We start from the raw sequence: 27,976 nt of genomic DNA on the forward strand, positions 1-27,976 counted from the left end.
TTTATGTGAGATGTTCAGGTGATGAACATGCTGCCATATTCGGGTATTTACGGCTAAACGACGTAAACACAATACAAGGGTAATTACGGGATAGTTAGATAGAGGAGACATTGTTACAAAGTAAGACGTACGACAGAATGGCTGGATTGAAAGCAGCGTTTTATCAGATTCAGAACTTCTACTAAATTCGATAAGGATGATAGAGACGTACAGGTCAGTGGTTTGGTTTACGCGATGGAAAGTGAAGTAGGACATATTTTCTGACTTTGAAACAGTATTAAAGTTCGAGTGAGCACTTCTGTCCAAAGCGCGACACAGTTCATGAACGTGCCTGTTTCCATCAAAGACTTCAGTGTCCTGGTGAGAAATCGGAGACTTTTAGAGCTCCATGGGCGGATGTACAGGGTCTCAGGTCCCCCTAAAAAGGTGCACAGCGGCGCGAGCTCACAGCCCGAGGCTGCCTGCGTCCCGTGCGGAAGAGCGGCTGAGCTGCGCTGCAGCTTACGGTCAAATCAGAGCTGCTCCGTTTGAAGTTTAACCGAAAACACGAATGTAAGTCAAAGTTAAATTAGTAATGAATGTAATGTATGCTAAATCGGCAAAGTATAGCTTGTATGCTAAAGGAGAGTAACCATGTAGAGTCCGTTACTATAGTGTTAGCCAAAAGTATGGGCCAAAGTCGCTCCCTTAACGAAGTTAAAAGACGTGATTTCTAGGATCAGTTTAGATTTAATGAGCTAGCTTTTGTAATAAGCTAGTTTTCGTTTTAGTAAAAACAATACGAGCTGAAAATGCACCATTGTAGTGTTAAACACTGGTATGTTTGTATCCAAAACGTTTAAGCAGTAGGTTGGCAGTGGGGATTGTAGCAGCATTGCAACTGAAAGTGAAGACCGCGCTAGGATCTATTATATCTATTGTCAATATATTCCAAAATTTATCTGCTCTAAACAAGTACAGCGCTGATCTGCACATAAACAGGCTACATCCTTGACTGTCAAACTGAAACTGGGAATCTACACTATATCGACAAAAGTACTGGGACACACCTCTTAATCATTGAATTCAGGAGTTTCATTCAAACCCATTGCCACAGGTGTATAAAATCAAGCACCTAGGCAAGCAGTCAGGTTTTCAAACATTTGTGAAAGAATGGGTTGTTCTGAAGAGCTCAGTGAATTCAAGCATGGTCATCGGATGCCACCTTTATAAGTCAGTTAGGGAAGTTTCTTCTATGCTAGATCCTCCATGGTCAACTCAAAGCCAAATTATTGCAAAGTAGAAACACAGCCACAAAGTGTCAGACCATGTGAAGTAACAAAGTGGGGTCACCAAGTGTTGAGGCGCATAGTGTGTAAAAGTCACTAACACTTTGTTGATTCAGTAACTGCAGAGCTCCAAACATCCTCTGGCATGAACTCCAGCACAAAACCTGTGCTTTGGGAGCTTCATGGAATGGGCCTCCATGGCTGAGCATCTGCATGCAAGCCTCGCATCACCAAGCACAATGCCAAGCGTCGGATGGAGTGGTGTAAAGCACACCGGCAATGGACTGTGGAGCAGTGGAAACGTGTTCTGTGGAGTGATGAATCTGGATGAGTTTGGCAGATGCAAGGAGAACATTACCTACCCAACTGCAATTAAGACCAATTCATACTTCACTTAAGTGATGTAAATCTCATCATCAGGTTGGCTGCGGACGGCTGTGATTGGTGTGTGTGTTGCCCAGAATTTTATGCCTAAGAGAAACTGCGTGTCCATGTGCATTGATCATGCGTGTGCAAGATAATTAACTAGGTGTTTCCAGTAGGTGGCAGCAGATCAGAGATCACAGATCAGGAGTCGCCGACAAAGAGTAGAGGAGGAATAGCAGTGGTAGCTGTGGTGAGGAGGGTCAGCGCTACCTGCTTATCTAATGTTTCATTCTGTCCAGACATAACGAGGTGTGTGGTATTTAAATAGCAGCATTATTCTGGCATTCTGAAGTAACATTCACAGTCGGGGGTGGGGTCCAGGCTAATTTTATCATAAGGATTTTCAAAATACCATGGATTGCCTTATTTCTTTAATACTGCCCATAACTTTAAAACTGTTGATAAAAGTTTATCCATTATACTTCCTTGCCTATATTTATATTTGTTGCATTTAGGGTTGCAAAGGGGTGGAAAATTTCCGGAAACTTTCCAGAAACTTTCCAAGGCGAAGTTAAGCTGGGGAATTTTGGAAATGTTGAACCCTGCAAGCTATCAGATATGGCAAAGAAAGCAAATGCGGAATACAACATTGGATATAACTTATAAGCAGTGCGAATTGATGCAGATGCTTATTTTGTGGTGTTTTTATACAGACATAATTACTTACAGGCATTTGGTTACGCAATGATATCACTGTTAGTGCCATCAAGTTTTTTATTTTTACTTTTTAAAACTACATTTAAGTACCCTATTTGGTTAACCTACAATTCTGGAAACTTCCAGTTTATTCCCATTAATGCCTATGGAAAGTTTTCATCTTTGATAATTCCCAGAATCGGAAGCTAGGGATCTGGGCCAGCAACTGGAAGGTTGCTGGTTCAAATCTCATGAATGCCTGGAGTGATTCTATTAGGTTGGGCCCTTGAGCAAGACCCTTAACCTGCAATTGCTTCATCCTGCCCTATAAGGAGGTCCTCCAAATACAGGGGAAAACTTGGGGTTTGTGGCAGGATTGTCACTCCAGCCACTGGAAAAAACTCACACTGGTCCATTCAGACTAGTGTGGTGCTGAGGTATCACCTGCCTCATGGCTGCACTGTGTGGCGGGTGCAGCAACACACTGTAATCAGCACATGCTCCTTACCTGAGAGATAACAGTAAGATCCAAAAGAGAACTTGATTGGCTAATAAATGAGCTGCACAATGTCAGAAACTTGTCTCATTGATCACATTGATCACCGCCGTGCAGAGTTACCAGGCCCAAATTTATAAATCATATAAATCAATCTTAATACATATGATTATGAGAAAGACCTCGCTGTGTATGTTGATGCTTCCATGTCCCACTCTCGCCAGTGTGAGGAAGCAATTAAAAAGGCAAATAGGATGTTAGGTTACATCTCTAGGTGTGTGGAGTTTAAGTCAAGGGAGGTGATGCTATAATTATATAATTCCTTGGTAAGATCCCACCTAGAATATTGTGTGCAGGTTTGGTCACCATACCTTAAAAAGGACATTGCTGCCTTGGAAAGGGTGTAACGAAGGGCTACAAGAATGATTCCTGGTCTTAGAGGAATGTCTTATGAGGAGAGGTTAGCTGAGCTGAATTTGTTTTACCTCGAGCAAAGGAGACTAAGGGGGGACATGATCCAGGTCTATAAGATTCTAACGGGTCTGGATGCTGTTCAGCCAAATGGCTATTTCAATATTAGTTTAAGTACTAGAACTTGTAGCCATAAGTGGAAATTAGCGGGAGAACATTTTAAAATGAATTTGAGGAAGCACTTCTTTGCACAGCGTGTAGTTATTCTTGCTAGTGTAGCGGAAGCTAAAATCCTGGGTTCCTTTAAATGGGAGCTAGATAAGATTTTATCAACTCTATGAGCTATTAGGTAAGTTCTCCCCAAATGAGCTTGATGGGCAGAATGGCTTCCTCTCTTTTGTAAATTTTTTATGTTCATATGTTCTTATGTCATAATATCTCAAAATTTGATAAATACATACAGTGACCTATGTACTATTAAAATAACTAAAATTTAGCGGGTTTTTTTTTTTTTTTACCAATAATTATTTGCAGGTTTATTGTATCTGTCCGTAACAGGGTGACAGGTAGCCCATACCAAGATCTAAAATATTGGGGGGGGGGGGGAGACCTGAGATGGGAAAATATTGTTTTTTACTATTGTCTTTTTTCTAAAATAAAAAAGAATGTATCATAAAACATAAATCTAAGAATAAGATTTTAAAAAGTGAAAGGGAACTTGTTTCATAGAATCATCCATTGAAGGATTCTCATTGCATTTTATTGGATGTTTTTATCCAAAGAAATATCTTCTGATGATTGTCAGTCTCTGGAGTAATCGGGATTTGAGGGATTTTCCTCAAGGACCCAAGAGTGACATCATTCTCCTGAATAAGAGATTTGAATCAGCAACTTTCCAATCACAGACACAGCATACAAACCCGCTGAAGCACACAGCTCCCCTGCAGCTGCTGTGTCTGCAGAATGAGGGCAAAAGCATAAAGGATTTATTTATTTGAAACATGCCAACAACCAAACTCTGACTCTCATACTTAACTGTTCATAGACACAGTTCTCTATATACAACAAAGTTTGGATTTCAGCTGCTATTATAATGTCCAGGTCTGTAAGTTTTTGTATATATACCTTTATTATTATTCCTTTGACTTAACATACACTACCGTTCAAAAGTTTGGGGTCACCCAGACAATTTTGTTTTCCATGAAAAGTCACACTTTTATTTACCACATGAGTTGGAAAATGAATAGAAAATATAGTAAAGACATTGACAAGGTTAGAAATAATGATATTTATTTGAAATAATCGTTTCCTTCAAACTTTGCTTTCGTCAAAGAATCCTCCATTTGCAGCAATTACAGCATTGCAGACCTTTGGCATTCTAGCTGTTAATTTGTTGAGGTAATCTGGAGAAATTTCACCCCACACTTCTAGAAGCCCCTCCCACAAGTTGCTATGGCTGGGCGGGCACTTCTTGCGTACCATACGGTCAAGCTGCTCCCACAACAGCTCAATGGGGTTTAGATCTGGTGACTGCGCTGGCCACTCCATTACAGATAGAATACCAGCTGCCTGCTTCTTCTCTAAATAGTTCTTGCACAATTTGGAGGTGTGCTTTGGGTCATTGTCCTGTTGTAGGATGAAATTGGCTCCAATCAAGCGCTGTCCACAGGGTATGGCATGGCGTTGCAAAATGGAGTGATAGCCTTCTTTATTCAAAACCCCTTTTACCCTAAACAAATCTCCCACCTTACCAGCACCAAAGCAACCCCAGACCATCACGTTACCCCCACCGTGCTTGATAGATGGCGTCAGGCACTCTTCCAGCATCTTTTCAGTTGTTCTGCGTCTCACAAATGTTTTTCTGTGTGATCCAAACACCTCAAACTTCGATTCGTCCGTCTATAACACTTTTTTCCAATCTTCCTCTGTCCAATGTCTGTGTTCTTTTGCCCATATTAATCTTTTACGTTTATTGGCCAGTCTCAGATATGGCTTTTTCTTTGCCACTCTGCCCTGAAGGCCAGCATTCCGGAGGCGCCTCATCACTGCAGATGTTGACACTGGCGTTTTGCGGGTAATATTTAATGAAGCTGCCAGTTGAGGATCTGTGAGGCGTCTATTTCTCAAACTAGAGACTCTAATGTACTTATCTTCTTGCTCAGTTGTGCAGTGGGGCCTCCCACTTCTCTTTCTACTCTGGTTAGAGCCTGTTTCTGCTGTTCTCTGAAGGGAGTAACACACCGTTGCAGGAAATCTTCAGTTTCTTGGCAATTTCTCGCATGGAATAGCCTTCATTTCTAAGAACAAGAATAGACTGTCGAGTTTCACATGACAGTTCTCTTTTTTCTGGCCATTTTGAGCGTTTTATCGACCCCACAAATGTGATGCTCCAGATACTCAACCTGCTCAAAGGAAGGTCAGTTTTATAGCTTCTCTAACCAGCTAAACTGTTTTCAGCTGTGCTAATGATTGCACAAGGGTTTTCTAACCATCCATTAGCCTTCTGATGATTACAATGAGCAAATGAGCAAACACACTGTACCATTAGAACACTGGAGTGAAAGTTGCTGGAAATGGGCCTCTATACACCTATGTAGATATTGCACCAAACACCACACATTTTGAAGTGACCCCAAACTTTTTAACGGTAGTGTATGTGAAGCACTTTGGGCAGCAGAAGCTGTTTTTAATTTAAGTGTTATATAAATAGTTTACTTACCATGTCAAATGAATCTCATTACATTTTAGGCAAAGAGACATTTTCTGGTGATTAATAAAGCAGGTTCAGTCCCTGCAGCAAGAGTTTTTTCCAGCCCACTGAACTGCCGGTCACCCCTGAAGCTGATGTAACTGTAGAATCTTGGCAAACACTTAGTTGTACTGCAAGGAGGGAAATTCCCATACAAAAATCAGTTCCTTCGCCTGCTTCCCTGTGTCGATCGTGACACACTTAAAGCAGCGTCAGTCAGTCCCTGGGGCAACTGGGATTTATAGGTTTTTTCCAGCTCGCTGAACTGCACATCCAGAAGCTGATGTAACTGCAGAATGTTAGTAAACAAAAAGGAAAATTCCTAAAGTCACATACATCAGTTCTGTGTATTTTTATATGACATGCACACAAACTTAAGCCCAATTTTCACCTTTCTCTATCACTGCACTCCACCCCCCATGTCCCCCCTTAGTCTCCTTTGCTCAAGGCTAAACAGATTCAGCTCAGCTAACCTCTCCTCATAAGACATTCCTCTAAGACCAGGAATCATTGTCATAGCCCTCTGTTGCACCTTTTCTAAGGCAGCAATGTCCTTCTTAAGGTATGCTGACCAAACTTGCACACAATATTCTAGGTGGGGTCTTACTGTATGAAGGAATTATATAAATGTAACATCACCTCCATTGACTTAAACTCGACACACCTACAGACATAACCCAACATTCTATTGGCCTTTTTTATTGCTTCCCCACACTGGCGAGAGTGGGACATGGAAGTATCAACATACACACCGAGATCTTTCTTGTAATCAGCTACCTTTATTTCAGTGGAACCCATAAAATATCTGTACTTTATATTTCTGCTCCCTGCATTGATGACCTTACGTTTATCTGTGTTAAATTTCATCTGCCAAGTATCAGCCCAGTCGTTAATTAAATCCAGATCCCGTTGTAGCCTCTTTGCTAGATCAGTATCTGCTACACCACCCACCTTGGTGTCATCTGCAAATTTAACCAGTTTACTGTAAGTATTGGTGTCAATATTGTTACGATCCCCAGTCTAGGGTTGGGGATCGCCAGAAAGGTAAAGGAGAGAGAGAGAGGGGAAGAGGAGACAAGCAGGGAACGGGAAAGGGGAACACGGATCTTTTTTTGTATTTTTTTTTTGTTTATTCACAGACACGGTTACAAACACGAGGTGCAACAAACTTCGGGAGTGACCCAGGCCAAAACAACAACCAAAACAGCTAACGAACACGTCCCAAACTAAGCTAACTCTAAGTGAAAAACCAACAAACAAAACGACAAAATCTACATCTGACTTCCTATCCAAAAACACACAATAAACCACGTTCGCAAAAACAACAAGGCAATCACTCCTTACGCACCTAACAGACATGTACAAAAAAAAAAAAAAACACACAAGCCGAAACACAGTATCCAAAAGGGCGAGGCAAAGAGTTGTCAGGAGCTAAGCAAGAGTTCAAAAACCAGAAAATCAAACAAATCAAAGCAACAGTACCAGGGAGGGAAGAAGCGAAAGTCGTAGTCCAGAAGCCAAAACCAGTCATACGCATATAATCAAAACCAACAAGCAAACCAATAGCAGAAAACTCGGGAGCTCTGCTCGTTTAGGTTAACTCGCTGTCCGGCTTTTCTGCTCAGGAACCAGGAAGTGACACGCGGCGCATTGGAGGAGCCGTGGGCGGGGTCTGGTCAGCAAGGTGGAGCCAAGATGCAGCCGGCGAATGACGAGGGAGGGCGGTCCGGAGCGGAGTCGAAGGAGCGGCGGAGGAATGGGCGAGGGGGCAGACTTCCGAAGAACCCGTAGGCTTCCCCTGGAAACTTACGGCAAGTAACACCCCCCCCCCCCCCCCCCACACACACACACACACACACGAGCGAACCCGGCAGGTGTTCGCAATCACAAACATGACTCACACGATTAAAGCACCCACATACAAGAGAACCGAGAATCAGAAAAAACAGAAACCACTGGCGAAGAACCAAGGGTAACGAGGTGCCAAGTTCTGGAGGGGTCCGCTTCCGCATCAACACTCGGTTGCCATAAAAATATTCGGTGGGGTGGTCCTTTAACTCACCCTTTTCCACAGCAGAGGTAGGACAAACCTCCAAGGAGGGATCATCCGCTTGTGCCATAATCAGAGCATCTGTAGTGAAGGGGACCTCAGGGGAGACAGTAAGTTTCACAGGGGCCAGGGAATCAGGATCATTAGTTGTCGAGGGGGTTGGCAGAGCGGGGTTGGACATAAATGTATCGGCTAAGTCGATGTCCGCGAGCCGGCGCCACTGGGCGCGGGTAAGCACACATGCAGGAAGCACAGTTGGGAGTCCCACCGCAACATCTGTACTAAGCAGTGGTTTGGGAAGGACTTCAGGCAGAGGAACAACTCTTTCAACCGCAATGTCATTCCCCAGAACAAACGTGACGCCAGGGACAGGAAACTTTCTGCACTGCAACACGCACGTAGCCAGAAAAGTCAGGGGTCCTTAAGTATACGGCGTGTAGGGGAACAGCGGTCACACGTAGATCGATGCCTTGCACCAACACATCCGGACCACAGTAGGAAGTATCCGCGAGTGGTGCAATACCTTCCACCAGGAACGACTGAGCGGCCCCTGTATCCCGCAGGATAGTAACCGGGTGCCGGGTGTCAGTCTCACTAAGCGAAACAGAACCAGCAAACATAAAAGGTACGAAAACAGCGTCAACAGCGGAGGACGAGGGTGACGAGTTGTCGGGGCAGGCAGCAACATTAACTTTCCTTACAGCAGCACGAGCGTCCTTACGCTTCAGCACAGGACAAATAGAGATGTCAGGAGCTAAGCAAGAGTTCAAAAACCAGAAAATCAAACAAATCAAAGCAACAGTACCAGGGAGGGAAGAAGCGAAAGTCGTAGTCCAGAAGCCAAAACCAGTCATACACATATAATCAAAACCAACAAGCAAACCAACAGCAGAAAACCTAAACGAGCAGAGCTCCCGAGTTAACTCGCTGTCCGGCTTTTCTGCTCAGGAACCAGGAAGTGACGCGCGGCGCATTGGAGGAGCCGTGGGCGGGGTCTGGTCAGCAAGGCGGAGCCAAGATGCAGCCGGCGAATGACGAGGGAGGGCGGTCCGGAGCGGAGTCGAAGGAGCGGCGGAGGAATGGGCGAGGGGGCAGACTTCTGAAGAACCCGTAGGCTTCCCCTGGAAACTTACGGCAAGTAACAATATCATTAATGTAAATTAGGAACAATAGTGGTCCTAAAATTGAACCCTGCGATACCCCACTATGAATGCAGTCCCACTGTGACATTGTGCCTCTAATAACTACTTGCTGCTTCCCGTCGGTTAACCAGTTTTCGATCCAAGCTGCCACAGTTCCTAAAATCCCTGCAGCTTTGAGCTTTAGCAAGAGCCGTTTGTGGGGGACAACATCAAAGCCCTTCTGGAAATCTAAGTAGATCACATCGTAGGCCTTTTTGTGATCAATTTCACTTGTAGCTTCCTCAAAGAACTCAAGTAGATTCGTTAAACAGGATCTACCTCTCCTAAATCCATGTTGGCTATCCCTCAGAATGTTTTTTGCATCCAGGTAATCTACCATTTTCACTTGGATTATAGCTTCCATTATTTTTCCAGTAATGCTAATTAAACTGATTGGCCTATAGTTTGCTGGATTACTTCTATCCCCTTTTTTGAATATGGGTGTTATATTAGCATGCTTCCAATCTGAAGGTACCACACCCACAGATAACAAATTCTGGAATATTAGAGTTAAAGGTTGGCTAATTATATCCCTCATTTCTTTTAAAACTATAGGTAAGATGCCATCAGGGCCCTGCAATTTATTTATTTTGAGCTTAGCTAGGCTTAGTACCACATCAGCCTCAGTTATACATATATTGGTCATAGACAACGCTGTATTCGTACTAATTGGTGGTAAGTTACTTGTGTTCTCTACTGTGAACACCCGTGAAAAATAATCATTAAACTCATTTACTATATCAATTTCATTTTCAATTATACGGCCCTTACTATCCTGCAAATTAGTGATTTCAGCTTTTAGAGTTAAAATATTGGAAGAAGCTTTTTTTGTCATTCTTAGCCTCCAATGAAATTTTTCTTTCCACATCCCTCTTGGACAGTCTAATGTTATTTTTTAACTCTACCTTTAGACTTAGATACTCCTGCTTAATTTCGAAATCATTAGTCATTTTCCAGTTGTGTAACAGAGCCCTTTTCCTCCTGACTTTATTCTTAATTTCCTTAGTAAACCACCTTGATAGTCGTTTCCTAGATTTAGTTTAGCTGGAAACAGGTATGAAGTCCTCTTACACTTGCAACAATGTGCTTTTAAAAAATTCCCATGCCTCTTCAACTGTTTTGCTATTTAACTCCATCCAGTTTACAGTTTCTAGTTTCAGCCTCATACCATTAAAATTAGCCTTCCTAACATTGTATACTTTTAATTTCGACTTTGCTTTTCGGACACTAAAATTACCCTCGAATTTAACTATGTTAGCACTGACATTCAGCAAAGACGGCATCTGCCATTCTGGCGGCCATTTGGGCCCCTGGGCTGCAGCCTAGACAGGCCTGTTCCTGAAAGTGGGGGTAATATAACTTATTCTTCCCTAAAATTAAATGAGCAGCATAAACTTTAAGTCCCAAAGCTACCACATTTGTCCTACTCATACAACCCAGACAGTCAATGGGGGGCGCTACAGCACAGCGTTTTTTGTTTTTCCTGTATCTCCTGACCAAAAGATTCTTTTTTCCTCAGATACAGGGGACCATGCCATACTAACTTCTCAATCACACTATTTAGTTCTGCCTTGAATTTTTTTGGCTAATTTGCATAATTTATCAAAACCTACTTTTGCAAACTAGTCCTAGGTTTTCTGACCAATCAGAGCCCTGAGCTGATCAATAATTAGCAAAAAACCTTTGACACTTGTCTACCGCAAAGCCAATAGCCACACACAAACTGTACCATAATCTGACCAGTTTTAATCAGACAGCTATAACTCATGATGCCTTAACTAATTTTCACCAAATTTGGAATCCAAAAGGCCATTCTGGGGAAGCATTTCATCAATCAGCGGCACTACAACTAAAAACTACATACATCTCTTGACCTCCTTGGCCAATAGAAGTGAAATTCGGCACATATATTCTGTGACCAAACCAGGTCAGCCATGTGCAGTCATATGTCATAAAACCCCGGCCACCATCAGCCAATCAAAATCAAGCAGTCATTACACAAGCTTAACAATCACTAGTCTGAACCAAAACTGGATGATCCATTTCTATACAGACCTTCAACCCACCATGTTAAGGGAAACCCAGTCTGCCAGATGGTGGCGCTAGAGACTACAGAAGCAAACTCACAGGGGGAGCCGATCCTCCTCTGGCCTGGCACCAAGGCAGTGTGGTGAACGATGTCGCTATTGAGCTTATTCAGTTTGATCCTGCCTCATCCTCATGTATGAGTTTATACCTCACCCACCTGACACAAGCCAAGCCTCCTAATTGGAGCTTGTCAGAGCAGGCGTTTAAAAAACTCTGACTTCACCTGATTCCTGTCATCCACTCTAGTGAACCTGATCTGTTGCAGTGGGCCGGGTGTGATGGGCCTGTTTCTTTGCACTGTGTGTGCTAACTGCTTTGTCCTTACTGCCGTGGACTATTGCACAAAGTGGTAGGAGACATCCCAGTGAAGAGCTGCCTGCAGCCAACGCCAATCGGATAGACCGGCCTGTAGTGGCAAATAATTGTGCTACTATACTGTATATGGTGCTGACCAGCATCACCAGTCAACATTGCTGACCCATAAATAGTGACATCACTTCGGATCATAAGAGCCATTCTCAAATTCTTGACCCCAGAATGACCCACAACCATCCCAGCGTCAACATTCCCAAAGTCAATCATCTGTGCCCCTGCTTTTCAACAAAAGCACTACACATCACAGATCTGAGGATCCGGCAGTGTGTCATCCTGATAATGTTCTCACTTTACCAGACACTTTATGCAGAATCATGCAGAACCCAGATCCCTCCCAGGGAAGCACAGGACATATAGGGCAGGGACACCCTGAACTGCCTCACTATGAAAGGAGGCTATTTTAAATCAAGCCCCTCACATCTCCACTAAAGCCAAAATAAGATCATCTCTGTGATTCATCTGAGCATTTACAAACATGGACAAATTTGTTGTTCCCCTTACAGCTCATTGAAACAGTGCTTCATTTCTCCAGAAAAGTGATTTGAATTAAAAGCAATTGTCTAATGAGAGTAAACCAATCAAATTGTGAAAAGAAATGATTTGTTGTTTATTTTACAAAGATATGCTAAAATAGTATGGACAGATTTGTTGGTACCCCTAAAGAGACTATTTATCCTTGCATTATAGTCATGTTACAAACTGTTTCACCTTAATTCGTATCACAGGTGCCTTCAAGCTTTTCATCAGCCATTCAGCCTATTTAAAGGGAAAGAACAGGCTACTGTGTTTAGTATCATTGTGTGCACCACACTGAACATGGACCAGAGAAAGCAGGGGAGAGAGCTGTCTGAGGAGCTCAGAAAGAAGATTATAGATAAACATGTTAAAGGGAACGGCTATAAGACCAACTCCAACAGCTTCATGGTCCTGTGACCACAGGGTCAATATTATTAAAAAGTATAAGGAATATATAAGGTATAAGGTTCATGGGACTGTAGCCACGTGGACGCAAGAAGAAATGCAACCCCAGGTTGATCAGAAGGATAGTGCTGATGGTAGAAAAAGAGTCAAGGAAACCATCCAAAACCATTCTAGCTGAGCTCCAGGGTCAAGATACATCACTTTCTGATCTCACCATCTGTCGCATTTTGAACAATAATGGGCTCCATGGAAGCAGACCCAGGAGGGCTCCACTATGGACAGAAAAACATAAAAAAGCCAGAGTGGAATTTGCCAAAAAGTTTCTGGGAGAATGTCCTTTGGACTGATGAGACAAAACTGGAGCTTTTTAACCAGTCACATCAGCTCCATTCAAGGAAAAATTAAGCTTTAAAAGAAAAGATCACCATACCTACTGTGAAACATGGAGGGGCTCGATTTTGTTTTGGGGCTGCTTTGCTGCATCTGACACGGGGAACCTTGAATCTGTGCAGGACACAATGAAGACTCAAGACTACCAAGGCATCCTGGAGTGAAACATACTGCCCAGTGTCAGAAAGCTCAGCCTCAGTCGCAGGTCATGGGTCCTCAAACAGGATAATGACCCAAAACATACAGCTAAAAGCCCTCAAGAATGGCTGCAAAGAAAACAATGGACTATTCTTACAGTAAATGGCCCTCCATGAACCCAGATCTTAGTCCTACTGAAAGTCTATGGAAAGATCTGATAAATTGTAGTGTGGAGACATCACCCTTCAAACCTGAGACAGCTTGAGGAGTTTGCTCAGGAAGAGTGGGCCAAACTACCTGCTGGCAAATGCAGACGTCTCATTGTGAAGTACAGAGATCACTTGATGGCGGGTGATTGATGCAAAAGGTGGAGACAAAATGATAAATTAAGGGTACCATCTTTTTTGTCTGTGCCATTTTCATTTGTTTATTGATTCAGCTGAGTATTTTATATAAAGCAAAGTCCCATTTGTGTTAAATATGGAATAAACATTAAGGGATGCCATTGAGCTTTTGTCAGTTTCAAGTTATTTTAAAGATAGTTGTGTTTTTATGGAAGAGTGCCAACAAATTTGCCCACGTCTGTGCATCCTGTAATTGTGCAGCTGAGAGCTCCATCAGCGTGTGACCGTCGGCTTACACTCTCTAATCTGTTTATCATGTTATTCTTCCCTCCAGATCCTGACATTAATTGCTTGGGACTGTTCTGTCCTGTTGCTTCACCGGGCTGCTGAAACAAGTGCCGGGGGGGGGGGATCTGAAAGCTTCTGGCCGGGCAATTCTGCTCCATGCCAGCTTTGTGGGACTCAACGTTCCGCTCACACACAACCCCTCCCAGCTGCCATGACTTCCCAAGGGAACATCTCCCCCCACTTTCCCACAGTCATGGCTATCAGTCTCAAACTCACAGAGGGCCATGTCATCTGGTCAGGGGGTGGGTGGATGCTGGGGGAGGACAGAGAGCCATGGCTCCCAGCACACCTAGATCCGTGTTAGAGGAACAGTCTCATTGTGACAGGGCGCTGCAGCATCCATACTAAAATTTTTAGCTTTGAAACTTTAAGCTTTTAAGATTAAAGCAAGATAAAAAGTTAGTAAGTCTAGACTTCATGGGACATCGTGGAAAAACTATCATGCAATGCACTTCCTGTACAGCATAAATGGACAAAAGGAGGGAAAACAAGCCAAAAGTGATGTGGAGTGTCACTGCGCTGGCAGGCTGATTTTCTTACATTACCCAATCAGAATGGGGGGTGTATAAAACATCTGTATCTGGAGGGTCAGTGAAAGCCCATCAGGAAGGATCAGCCCCCACAGCTGGATTCCTGTTTCCTGGCTCTCACTTTCCACTGCTCTCACTTGGGGATGCAGTCGGGACTCTAGGTGTCATGCCCCGCTCCGTCCGCTCCCGATGCGTGCCACGCCCACCTCGTTACCTCCTGTTTCTGCTTGATTGTTTCCACCTATGTCTAGTTAATTCCAACCTGTCCTGTGTATATTAGTCCGCGTTTCCCACTATCCCCCAGATCCGTCTTTGTATTGTCATGATGTCTGTCCATGTCTCGCCGGATTCCCCAAATAAACCCTGTTTCCCGGAGAAGTCACGCAGCCCTGTGTCTTCCTTCGCCTCCGAACGTGACACCTAGGGGTTTAGTGCACAGATTTTTATAATACCCAATACCCCATAATGTATCATATTTTCTATTCTTGTCCATGGCCAGATGTCCAACTAATCATTTAATAAAAGTTCATCTACTCATCATACATGGCCAACAGCCAATCAAATTTCAGCAGGCTGTATTTATGCATGAATTGTGAAATTTAGGGTCATTTAGCAGCATTCCTTCCATTGTCCAGGGCTGCAAAGATATAAAGTAATATAGATATTATATAGCCATACAAACACAAAGTGCTTCCATACTGAATACACATTCATTTACGGACTATAATGGAACATCTGATAACTGTCGTCTGTAGCTATATTTGTCATTATACATGTACAACAAAACTATGTGTGCTTCCTACCAGTGCTATAGATGAATAAAAGTAAATTCTAATTAAATGAATAAAATCAAATTAAAAAGAAAAGAAATATATACAATGTAGGTGTACAGTATAAAGATAAAGGGTGAATCACAGTGCACTAGTGCAACCATATTTTCTTTCAGCAGTAGGCTGTTCCGTTTCTTCTAATGAGTAGAATGTGTGGCTGCACAGGGTTCCCGAATCACCAGAGGGCCCCCACACAGCTATTTTTAGGACGGGACAGATAGAAGACACAATTAAGCTCTGGGCGGGTTATAGCTGAGGCTGTCGCTGGGAGCCCCCTTTGGACTGACACAAGAATAACGTTTTCTCCCAGCTACCTTTGGCAGTCATAAATATTGGCAATCAATCAGATGTAAAAGATGAGGTGTAAAGATGCTGCGTTATTATCCCCTGGGATCTGAAAAAAATAAAGGGCAGAAGAAGAAAAACCCACCCAGTATACTTGAGCCACTTTGCATAATTAAGTAAATTGCTTTATTTGGTGAGTCCTTAGCTGAAATATTTTGTCATTAGCTACTAGATATACCTGGTATGCTAGCATATCAAAAAATGCTATATATCCTCCTGAGACCCGACCTATTCATTTATGTCCATTGTGTCACGTTCGGGCGTAAGGCGAGCAGGGAAGCAGGCGAAAGCAGCCAGGAAGTCAGGTAAATGGGGTTTATTCCACGACAGACGGACATCCACGGACAATACAATGACGGATCTGGCATACATGGGGAGACGCGGACTCATATACACAAGACTAGGCAAACGAAACAGGAAACAGCTGGGCACAATCGGGGAAGCACACGTGGATAATGAGGGGGCGTGGCACACACTAGGAGCGGACGGAGCGGGGCGTGACACATTGTAGTGGACATTGTATTTTTGCATTTATTTTTTCACTGATGTTGGGAAACGTATTTATTCTTGTTGTGCACTAAAGAGGACGTGCTGTGAAATTAAAATAAGAATAAATTTGAAAAAATCTAAATTGTAAGATGTCTTATTTCCTCCAAAGACAAATAACCTACAATTGAAGGACACTTTTTTCCTTTGGTCTATATATAATATAATATAATACAATATCTGTCGTTCAGAGAAAACAACAAATGTGAAAATGAAATATATGAAACTTCTTTGATAATGTGCTAATCGGATAATCGGTTTGTGATGGGTGGGGCTCATAAATGTTTAAAAAACAGCCATGGCAGTCGTTTTATTTTTTAATGAACAGCATGTGGTTAAGAATTAGTATCAGTGTACACCATCGGGGGAGGTGTGGTGATACAGGGGCAGGATTTGAGCCTCTTCCTTGGCTCCATGTCTGTGGAGTTTGCATGTTCTCCTGTGTCATCACAGTGTTTCCTCCTCAAGAAATATGCTATAAATATTTTTAAATAACAATTACATATTTTTAACAAATTATCATTAAAAGTCATGCTTTGCACAAAATAATACACGTGCCATTGTCTAAAAAATCAGTTAATATGCATCCATCCATTTTCTGTAACCACTTGTCCTCTCCAGAGTTACTGAGGGTCCAAAGTCTATGGATACAAGGCAAGGAATTACATAGCATAGGGCAGCAACCCATCACAGAGCACAGTGACACCCCATTCCCTCACACAGTCATACCACCTGTAATTCAGACTAGGTCATCCACCTAGAGCTAAGTAGGCTTGGGCCTGGATAACACTTGTAAGGGAGACTAGCTACAAAGGCTGGGTTGCTGTTGTAGGAGGTATTGGTGTGGCCAACAGGTTAGCCAGTCATGTGGATCCCAGTGCCGTGACTGGAACACTATGTAGTGAAAATGGCCCCATCTAAAACTGAGGTCCTGATTCTCTGAGGTAATAAAAAATCCTGGGGCATCTTTTGAAAGAGTAGGGGTGGTACCCCAATGTCCTGGCTAAATTTGCTCATTGTGGCCCTATTACATCTGGCCTCCTAATCATCCTCTTTATGTAATTGGCGAATTCTCTCCTGCGCACTCACCACTACTTTGTGATGAGCGCACTGGCACAGAATGGCTGCCGTTGCATCATCCATCTGCGTGCTACTCAGTAGTGGTGGATGAAGTGGCTCCCCATTACTCAGCTGACGTCTTCGTGTGAGCATAAGTACATACATACTCATTAACTTGCGAACGGTATTTGACATATGACTTATGTCAGAATGTATGCAGGTGCAGAATGTGCCACTGTATAGTAAATTGCATTGTGAATAGGAACACATCTTTTTCCCTACAAAACCAAAAAATAAGTTTGAATCTGCTGGGAAGTTGGTTTAATATCGGACTGTTGCGTTCTATTGGCATGGAAACGTTGTCGAAGTGCGGATCATTAATCGTACATGCAAATTCAGGAAAAATAAATTGTGTAAGAAGTGATTTATTAAAGATGGTGTGGAATCTGCACAGATCATATACTGTATTTAATGTGCACTTTGTGAAGCCTCCTTATTTATGTCAAGGCTCCATGCTTTATTAATATTGGTAAAATGTGGCAGTAAAAATTACTTAAACTCAAAATTAAAGCATGTGCATTCAATAGCCTAGATAATGGATACATTAATATACAATTCTAATTCAGAAATGATCAAAACCAAGATGTTATAGAAAAAAAGTGATTCCTCTTACCAGTTTGTCCTGCATTTCTTTGTTCCTAGGCCACACATGTATTTGTTTCATCTTCTAAAAAAGACAAACAAATAGCCTACTACCATGTTAAACTTAGCCAATTATTGTGATTAACAATTAATTTGTTTAATCAATTCACACCACTGCTATCTAGCCATACATTCATCCATCTATGCATCCATTCATTTTCTGTACTTGCTTGACCTATTCAGTCACTGGGGTCTGGAGGCTATCCTGGAAGTTATGGGCACAAGGCAGGGAATAACCCAGGACAGGGTGGCAACCCATCAAACTTCAGATATATTTACAATTAACAATATCAGAACATCTGTTTGTGCTGATATAGACATAAGTAAATGCTGTGAGAATTTCCCATTTTGTGGTCGTCCAAAGTTACCCATCCATCATCTCTGGCCGGGATTTTCAGATCTTCCTCTCCTCAATATGGGAGGTATTTTCTGCAAAAAATAAAATGAAAATGAAAATGATAAAAAGAAAATACAATCTCCACTTTGCCATTTAGTTTCCATAGTCTGTGCGCAAAAATCCTGCAAAAATTAAAAAGAAATCAAATTAACACCATTTGCATTTTCATTTTCCACTCAGGCACGAGTAATTTGTGCAAAAATTAAGTATAAAATTAAAAGAACACTTTGTCTTTTCATTATCTCTTTTGCATTTTCATTTTCAATATACTCGCGGTATTTTAGTGTCATAATTAAAATGAAATCGCTAATCGGTAAAAGAAAGAGCAATATCGACTTTGCATTTGCTTTATCTTCACAGCATGCACATTAACTGCTAAAATGAAAATGAAAATGAAATCTTTTCATCATATTTACTTTTCTGAGGCTTATCGGTACATCTATGACAATATTAAAAAGAAAACTCAAAATGGATAAACCGAAATCAAAGTGCCCGTTTGGATTTTCATTTTCAGCACAAACAGCACTGAGGCTGTAAAAATGAAAAGACAAACACAAATGAGTTACAGCGCCATCTACTGCACTTTGACTTTTCGTTTTCCATTTAGCATTTTCGTTTCCTACTTTTCATTTTCGTTTTCAAGTTCACATCATGCAAATATATGCTAATAAGGCGGGTGGGTCGATGGGCGTGTCTACGACTACAAAAAAGGACCAGTAAGGGTTCAGTCCCAAAAAGGCAGCTGGCAGGAGGAAGTGACGTCACAGGCACCCGTCAAGGCAGGTAGCGGCAGCTGCCACTAAGGAGCTTTTAGTTCTTAGTGGCAGCTGCCACTTCTGTCCGTCGCTAGTGGCGCTTAACAGTGGCAGGTCCCGTTCGAATACAGTGCCTGCCGGCAGGGGCGCCGCTACAGATTTTGGGCCCCATGAAAGCATATCATATTAGGCCCCCCAGTCCAAACCAATCCAGTTATTTTCCTAATTTTTTAGGGCCCCTGTCACTCAGGGGCCCTTGGAATCGTCCTAGCTTTCCACCCCCTTACGGCGCCCCTGCCTGCCGGGGTATAGAGACAGCCACCGCCGCTCGTGGAAGTAAACCCGAGATGCTGTGCACGGCTACGATAAACTGGAATACGGAAATAAATTGAGGACTTGTTTAATCTTTGTATGACTACGAATGATATTATTGTTGCTGACTGTACATCTCTTTAAGATAATATTTGAGAAAACAATGATTGTACTGTCGCTAGTGGCGCTAAACAGTGACAGGTGCCGTTCAGATACAGTAGAGAGGCACCTACCTGCCACTCCTGGAAGTAGCCTAAACCAGAGATTCTGTACATCGGCTAAATGATCAAAAGCAATGATTGTGCTGTCGCTAGTGGCGCTAAACAGTGACAGGAGCCGTTCGGGAACAGTGCCTGCCGGTAGTGGCAGGTCTAGTGGCAGGTCCCGTTCAGATACAGTAGAGAGGCACCTACCCGCCACTCCTGGAAGTAGCCTAAACCAGAGATTCTGTACATCGGCTAAATGATCAACCGCAATAGTTCGGTAAAATTGGAACGATATTGGCAGATCCGAACTTCGCGGCTCAATAAATCTTAAACAAAACGTTCTTACAACACAATATACGGGTCTATTTAACAGTGGTAAGGTAGACAATGAGCTACAACCGGATTTTCGTCCAAACAATATGTATTTACAGAAATACGGATAACATTGCTCCCTATGAGCAGTCCGCTGTCTGAGGAGAGCTTAGGGACCGTCTACAAAGTGCAAATCGACAACGGAAAATGTCAATAACTTCGCTTCCAAAGAGTGAAGAGCCACCAAAATCACTAAAGGCTTTTGGAATGTTATCATGGTCATACTACACCCCTTAGTTTGGTGAAATGTGCCTACGTCTATTTCTAAAGAATTTATATTAGGAATAACATTCAATAACTTTGCTCCTATCAACTGTACTGCCACCAAAATCACTACACACTTCTACAGTCTCATTATGGTCATACTACATCACTTAGTTTGGTGAAAAAAGCCATTATTATTAAATAAAATGCAATAACTTTGCTCCTATCAATTGTAGCGCCACGAAAATTACTATATACTTTTGCAATTTAATTATGGTAGGACTGCACCACTTAGGTTGGGAAAATGTGGCTTAGTTTATTGTTAAAGGGATTTTATTGGCAATAAAATTCAATAACTTTCTTCCTATGATACTGTTAAATAGACCCGTATATTGTGTTGTACGTAAGAACGTTTTGTTTAAGATTTATTGAGTCGCGAAGTTCGAATCTGCCAATATCGTTCCAATTTTACCGAACTATTGCGGTTGATCATTTAGCCGATGTACAGAATCTCTGGTTTAGGCTACTTCCAGGAGTGGCAGGTAGGTGCCTCTCTACTGTATCTGAACGGGACCTGCCACTAGACCTGCCACTACCGGCAGGCACTGTTCCCGAACGGCTCCTGTCACTGTTTAGCGCCACTAGCGACAGCACAATCATTGCTTTTGATCATTTAGCCGATGTACAGAATCTCTGGTTTAGGCTACTTCCAGGAGTGGCGGGTAGGTGCCTCTCTGCTGTATCTGAACGGCACCTGCCACTAGACCTGCCACTACCGGCAGGCACTGTTCCCGAACGGCTCCTGTCACTGTTTAGCGCCACTAGCGACAGTACAATCATTGTTTTCTCAAATATTATCTTAAAGAGATGTACAGTCAGCAACAATAATATCATTCGTAGTCATACAAAGATTAAACAAGTCCTCAATTTATTTCCGTATTCCAGTTTATCGTAGCCGTGCACAGCATCTCGGGTTTACTTCCACGAGCGGCGGTGGCTGTCTCTATACCCCGGCAGGCAGGGGCGCCGTAAGGGGGTGGAAAGCTAGGACGATTCCAAGGGCCCCTGAGTGACAGGGGCCCTAAAAAATTAGGAAAATAACTGGATTGGTTTGGACTGGGGGGCCTAATATGATATGCTTTCATGGGGCCCAAAATCTGTAGCGGCGCCCCTGCCGGCAGGCACTGTATTCGAACGGGACCTGCCACTGTTAAGCGCCACTAGCGACGGACAGAAGTGGCAGCTGCCACTAAGAACTAAAAGCTCCTTAGTGGCAGCTGCCGCTACCTGCCTTGACGGGTGCCTGTGACGTCACTTCCTCCTGCCAGCTGCCTTTTTGGGACTGAACCCTTACTGGTCCTTTTTTGTAGTCGTAGACACGCCCATCGACCCACCCGCCTTATTAGCATATATTTGCATGATGTGAACTTGAAAACGAAAATGAAAAGTAGGAAACGAAAATGCTAAATGGAAAACGAAAAGTCAAAGTGCAGTAGATGGCGCTGTAACTCATTTGTGTTTGTCTTTTCATTTTTACAGCCTCAGTGCTGTTTGTGCTGAAAATGAAAATCCAAACGGGCACTTTGATTTCGGTTTATCCATTTTGAGTTTTCTTTTTAATATTGTCATAGATGTACCGATAAGCCTCAGAAAAGTAAATATGATGAAAAGATTTCATTTTCATTTTCATTTTAGCAGTTAATGTGCATGCTGTGAAGATAAAGCAAATGCAAAGTCGATATTGCTCTTTCTTTTACCGATTAGCGATTTCATTTTAATTATGACACTAAAATACCGCGAGTATATTGAAAATGAAAATGCAAAAGAGATAATGAAAAGACAAAGTGTTCTTTTAATTTTATACTTAATTTTTGCACAAATTACTCGTGCCTGAGTGGAAAATGAAAATGCAAATGGTGTTAATTTGATTTCTTTTTAATTTTTGCAGGATTTTTGCGCACAGACTATGGAAACTAAATGGCAAAGTGGAGATTGTATTTTCTTTTTATCATTTTCATTTTCATTTTATTTTTTGCAGAAAATACCTCCCATATCTCTAGTCACAAAGACAAAAAGAAAAAAAAGTCATATTGCCCTCTATGTTTGTCCTAAAAGGTGTTGCATGTATTTTTCCTCTCTATATACACCGATCAGCCATAACATTAAAGCCACTGTCAGGTGTAGTGAATAACATTGATTATCTCATTGATTATCACATTAATTATTACATTACAATGACACCAGGTATATTAGGCAATTGAACAGTCAGTTCTTGAAGTTGATGTGTTGGAGGCAGGAAAAATGGGCAACCATACGGATCAGAGCTACTTCAACAAGGGCCAAATTGTAATGGCTGAATGACTGGGTGAGAGCGTCTCTGAAATGGCAGGTCCTGTGGGAGATTCCCAGTATGCAGTGGTCAGTACCATGTAAGCGTAGTGGAGCGATAGGAATTTCCACTCATTGTTCTCGGAGCAGTACGCTTCCCTCACTCCCCCGCTCATAGCCACTCTGGCTCCAATGAAATCACTCTGTCAGGGTCGGCCTCCCGCTGTGGTCCTTCCGTGCCCCTTCCCTGTTTGACCAGCAGGTGGTGCTGGTCATCCCGTCCATACGTCAGTCCTTGTTTCTCCCCTGTCACTTGTCTGGTCTCGTGGCTCAATGTATTAAGCATGTGCTGTCTGTTTGCCCCTCGGTCCTGAGTTCCCTCTTGTGAGTTCGAATCCCGCTTCCTCTGTTTTTGTATTTGGCTCCCTGGTGTTTTCCTTTATGCTTAATTATTCCTGGTGTTTGCTTTGTAATTGGTTTTGGTTTTGTTTCTTGTTCCCCTGCTTATGTTATTGCCTATGTACCTTCCGTGTGTTGATATATGCTTCCTTGGTTAGTGTTTAGTTTCCCTGATTGTTAGTGTCTTTGAGTTAATTGGTTTCACCTGTGTCCTGTTTCCCTAGTCTTTGTTAATCAGCCTCACCTGCCCTGTGTTAGTCATTACCCCCGTAGTATATTAGTTCCTGCCTTTGTTCTGTTCCCCGCTGGTTCATCGTGTCGTCTCGTGTCTAAACTATCGTCTCTGAGGTCTACGCTCGTCTATGGTTTGTCTAAGTCGTCTATGCCCTTGTCTATAGGCTTGTCTCTGGTTTTCCCTTGATTGTAGTTTACCTTAGTGTCGTGCTAGTTAGTTTTCCTTGAGTGTTATTTAGTCGTTAATTCCTCCCTGTGTTTAGTTTTGACCCCTCGCGGTCTTTTTGGTTTTCTTGTGTTTTGTTGTCTTTGTTAATAAACCCCTCTATTGTTCCTGGAGCTGCAAGTGGGTTGTCCGCCCCTTATTTGTGCACCATGCCCCGTTCCCGTGCCCGAGATGCCCGCAACCATGACACACTCATTGCTCGCTCCGAAACAGAAAACAATCTTGGATCCAAGCATTCATGTGGATGTTACTTTGACATGTACCACCTACTTCAACATTGCTGCACCCCATCATGGCAACAGTATTCCCCTGATTGCAGTGGCTTCTTTCAGCCAGATGTGCCCTGCCACACTGCAAAAATGTTCAGGAATGGTTTGAGGAACATGAAAGAGAGTTAAAGGCATTAACTAGACCTCAAAATTCCTCAGATCTCATTCCAAACATGCATTTGTGGGACGTACTGGACAAACAAATCTGATCCATGGAGGCCCCCCCACGCAACTTGTACGAACCCCCCCAGCACCAGACATCCAGGGACTTTTTTTTTTTTGTTGAATTACAGTAAAATACAGTGAATACAAAAACTTTGAAACTCTTTTTTTTTTAACAGTCAGTTACTTTTTACTGTCACAGTAATTTTGCAGTACTGCAGCATCATTCATGGAACATTATTGTAAATTTACAGTTCTTTATCGGCAGCTTTTTTTGGCTATTTACTGTCAATTTTACAATGATTTGTTAGTGTCTATTCATGTAATTTTTGACCTTCCGGTTTTACAAAATTTCTGTTTTGTGCAGATCTTGAATTGGTACCAAGGGACATAAGAAAGCAAAAGTCTTTATTTTCTTAAATAGATGCCCGTAAGCCAGGGAATGGCATTCAAGTCAGAGTTTGATGTTTCCCTTCATGTTGTGTTTGTATCCTGTTTATGTTTTTCAGGAGGCTGCACCACATCCATCCAAGACACACTGAGCAGTTTGAAACCGGGATGGCTTTCCTAATTTAATTAGTCATCTTAGCTGTATTTAGTCTCAGCATATTCCATGTAAACTGATTATTATGAGTCACAATCCCAGGCATAGGATATGTAGAGGTTATGATTCATTGTGCCCAGCAAAGCAGGAGAACAGATGAACTCGTCCTTTGTTGTTTTAATCATTATGTTGAGCTGGCACGTTAAGAACCAGAGCAGGTTATTAATCACTTTGGCAGAAACTCAAGTGTCTTTGTGCCTGTCACCGTGTTTCCCTCACAAGATACTTCTGCCTTTCATCTACTTTTCAAATTTTCCCCTATAAAAAAAAAAGTTGTAAATAAATCAATTTCCCACAAACATGTCTATTCATGAGTGATTTAACAAGCAAGGATGAAAATGATGAGGAATGGCCTGAAGACCCATGCAGAGCTCATGCAAAAGCAGCGGCGGTGAACTTTACACTAATGTTAAACATGTAGTAGATAATCCCGAAAAGGAGCGTCATTAAAGTTGCACGGCTTGCTAAGTTACGTATCTTATAACAATATAAATGTTCTAGCGAAACGTAAATATCACGCTCTCCGTGAATTTTATAACCAAGATTCATAAATACCAGAGCTGTATTGAAAAATATTGTTGCTTATGAAAGTAGGCAAGTCAGAATTCCAAGTTAGAGTTGTAATTCGTACATAAGATGCTACTTTCTTAGAAAATTACTGCCATTAAATTTTGAAGACGCTGTACACAGACGGACACCATAGTGCTCTCAATTTTCTCTTGCCTCTGAAAATATACAGCTCTACCGGCCATTCATTCTTAAACAATCAGATGTTACTTTAATACTAACTGCCGTATATATACAGATAATCCCGTGACAAAAGGTGACCGTAATGCCACCCCAGTTTTTGGTGGGATTGCATCTCGTGTACATGCATCTATGACGTGTGGAATGAACACAGAAAACATGTGGCAGCCATGATGCATAGGCGTATGTGTTGTGAGAGTAAAGTATAAATCAGCCCTTATGCTCCCTTCCAGACCCTACTGCAGGATTCCAGCCAATCAGCTGCAGTGGCATTTAGTGAGATCAATAAATTTTCACCAGCAGTTACTGGGTGACATTACTTCTTGTCCAGAAGATGCTTCCCTGGTAAATGCAGAGTAGATGCAGAGTAGATGCAGAGGGCCCTCCCATCTGCTGTATGTGACCAGGTTTTGGGGCTCCTGAGAGACATCACTGTCCCCTTTTAGCCTGAATCTGCACTTTATTAACATCTGAAAGCCCCGTGTGTGTCTGACTCTAGTCTGGAGTTGTATCACTGAAGGGCTTGAACTGGCAACTTCCAAAAACAGCGGAGCGGAAATCCCGGCTACGCTGATGATGTCAGCGGAGCGGAAATCCCGGCTACGCTGATGATGTCAGCAATGCCAACACTAGCAGAGCTGAAAGGGAGTCTGGCTGGATCCGAAGTTATATATCACAGCTGCCATCAGTGTATTCCAGCATCCTGACCCACAGCTCGGATGTCCTGCCACCTGCTTGTGTTTCCGGTGCGTGGGGGAGGTTGTAATTACATATTGTTTTCCACTTTCCCCCATAGACACGAACAATTGTAACTCTTACCCCCGGTAACTAAAGCTCTTAGTCAAATTTAAATTTAAATCATCCGGTTTGGGAAGTAAACTTGAATCACTTGGGGTCTATTTTTGAAAAAGTCTGGATGTTGGGGCAGGTATGAGCATGTGAAAGGTCACTAATCATTATCCATGTCTAAGTGTACTAGCAGGATTGAGTCTGTGGAGGGCACTATGAAGAAAGGTCTTTGTTTTGTCCCACAGTTACAACAGCGGCATCCGTGTCGACGGGGTGAACTGGTTCCACTGTAAATGCACCCTGGGATTTGCTAACCCAGACTGTCATATCAGTGAGTACTACACTTTTGACCTTTGACCCCTGCACCCCAGCAGTGGCTGGCCTTAGGAACCTGCAGATGACGTGGATGAGTTACTGCCTGTTTAAGCGATAAGCATAGTCAGATCCACTTGTGGGAAGACTGGATGGACCACATGACGGACAGGCACCCTCCAGGGTGTACCCCAGCCACATTCCCTATGCCACCCTGTGACCCTAACTGGGACTAGCGTCTTGTGGTTTATACTTTCATTTATTCTTTGGTACATGGAGTAATCTGATCAGTCACTGAAAGGCTGATTAGGATATGACTGGATGGGTTGAATCGGAATGAAGTGCAGATTTATTAAGGCTCAGTTTGGCTTCAACACTGGCTATGGTAGAAACTGCAAAGTATAGTTTAGTTAGAAGGTTAGTTACCCCTGACTCAGCCAAGTGGCTCTTGTGGTTTGAAAAACAGCCAACAGGAAACATGCAATGCGGCCAATGTTAATATCTGCTGTTCTGTATAGGAAACACCCAGAATGCATGTGACGTCAGTTCCAACAAAATCTGCCCCTCTAACTTGTCTGTGGTCAGTTAATTTTAGGTACATTAAGTGGTAATTGTTTTTTTTTCATCCACGCCACCCCCTCCACCTCCAGACACACAACCCCTATAAAAGGTCGTGGTTCAACTCTGCTGGCCTCAGTTTAGCTGCAGAAGCGACGCTGATCTTCAGAGACGTCCAGTGGAATCATGAAGCCCCATCAGATCTCTGCCTTCTTCCTCCTGGTGACAGTGCTGCTGTCCTCCACTCTGGCTCACAGTAAGTCTGCAGCATCTCACAGCTTTTATCAGGACTTAAGATTCATTAAATTTCTTTTATATAAGAACCAGGTTACAGACCAAATTGCGAGTTTTTTTGGTGTGCATTATTTTTTATGTATATATTCAGAGCGGCTGTATATATTTTGTATGTAGCCTGTTATACATTTTCTGTTCTTCATATCTCTCCAGATGGCAGTGGACTAGATCAGTGCTGTTTTACATACTTTCCTGGAAGACTGAGGATGGACCTGATAGTTGGATATGTAGAGACGAGTATGAAATGCCCTGAACCTGGAATTATGTAAATATTGACTTTATTCATGTACTGTTTTGAACTATTACTGCTTTGGAATTTAATGTTTGTTGTGTGCAAAATGTCTATAACAGAACTGACTTGTAGTTCGGGATCAGATGTATATGGAGAAGGATTCTAACAAGTGACAAACAGACTCATGTTATTTTATTTTTCATTTTCAGACTTTACACCAAAAAGGGCAATGAAGTGTGTGTCGATCCCAGAGCTCACTGGGTTCAGGGGGTGAAGAAAAGGCTGGATCAGACCTTCTTTCAGTAATGCCTCCTTCCTGACTGGAAAAATATGAAGAACAATTTTATGAAATTACATTTCAGCCACTTTTTTATTCTCCTAGAATATTATTTCCTGTCATCTTTTGCTGCATAATATACATCAGTATCTTTAATTTATTGTTTTTTTAAAACAGTAGTTAAATTCTTCTGTAACGTTATTTCCTATCTTCCAAATCATATACATTTTAACTGCATATTATAGTTTAATATCTAAAGTTTTCCAGTAGTTAAATTTGAGTTGCACATATACTGCTTTGCAAGCATGTTACTAAATAAAGACTATTGAAAGGTTATGGTTCAGGTTTTCCATTTAAATCATTTAATTTGCAAAATAACATTCTTCTCAATATTAGAATGAATAATGTAAATGTATGCATGGAAAACAGACACATAAATCCATGTGTCCATGCTAACCCCATTCAG

General features: G+C 42.3%; 1 long non-coding RNA gene across 2 annotated transcripts; it reads left to right on the forward strand.

Moving 5' to 3' along the window:
* Positions 1 to 92: 92 nt before the first annotated feature.
* Positions 93 to 27,846, forward strand: LOC111843363 (uncharacterized). 2 transcript variants are annotated; one of them, XR_011981781.1, is made up of 7 exons: positions 93 to 1,943; positions 8,985 to 9,170; positions 24,207 to 25,794; positions 26,083 to 26,168; positions 26,800 to 26,963; positions 27,155 to 27,266; positions 27,443 to 27,846. It is a non-coding gene; the product is annotated as an uncharacterized lncRNA (long non-coding RNA). The 2 variants fall into 2 exon arrangements; XR_011981782.1 differs by lacking the exon at positions 24,207 to 25,794.
* The last annotated feature ends 130 nt before the right edge of the window (positions 27,847 to 27,976 follow it).

This window comes from Paramormyrops kingsleyae, chromosome 12 (genome assembly GCF_048594095.1).
Source record: "Paramormyrops kingsleyae isolate MSU_618 chromosome 12, PKINGS_0.4, whole genome shotgun sequence".
Taxonomy (NCBI): Eukaryota; Metazoa; Chordata; class Actinopteri; order Osteoglossiformes; family Mormyridae; genus Paramormyrops; species Paramormyrops kingsleyae.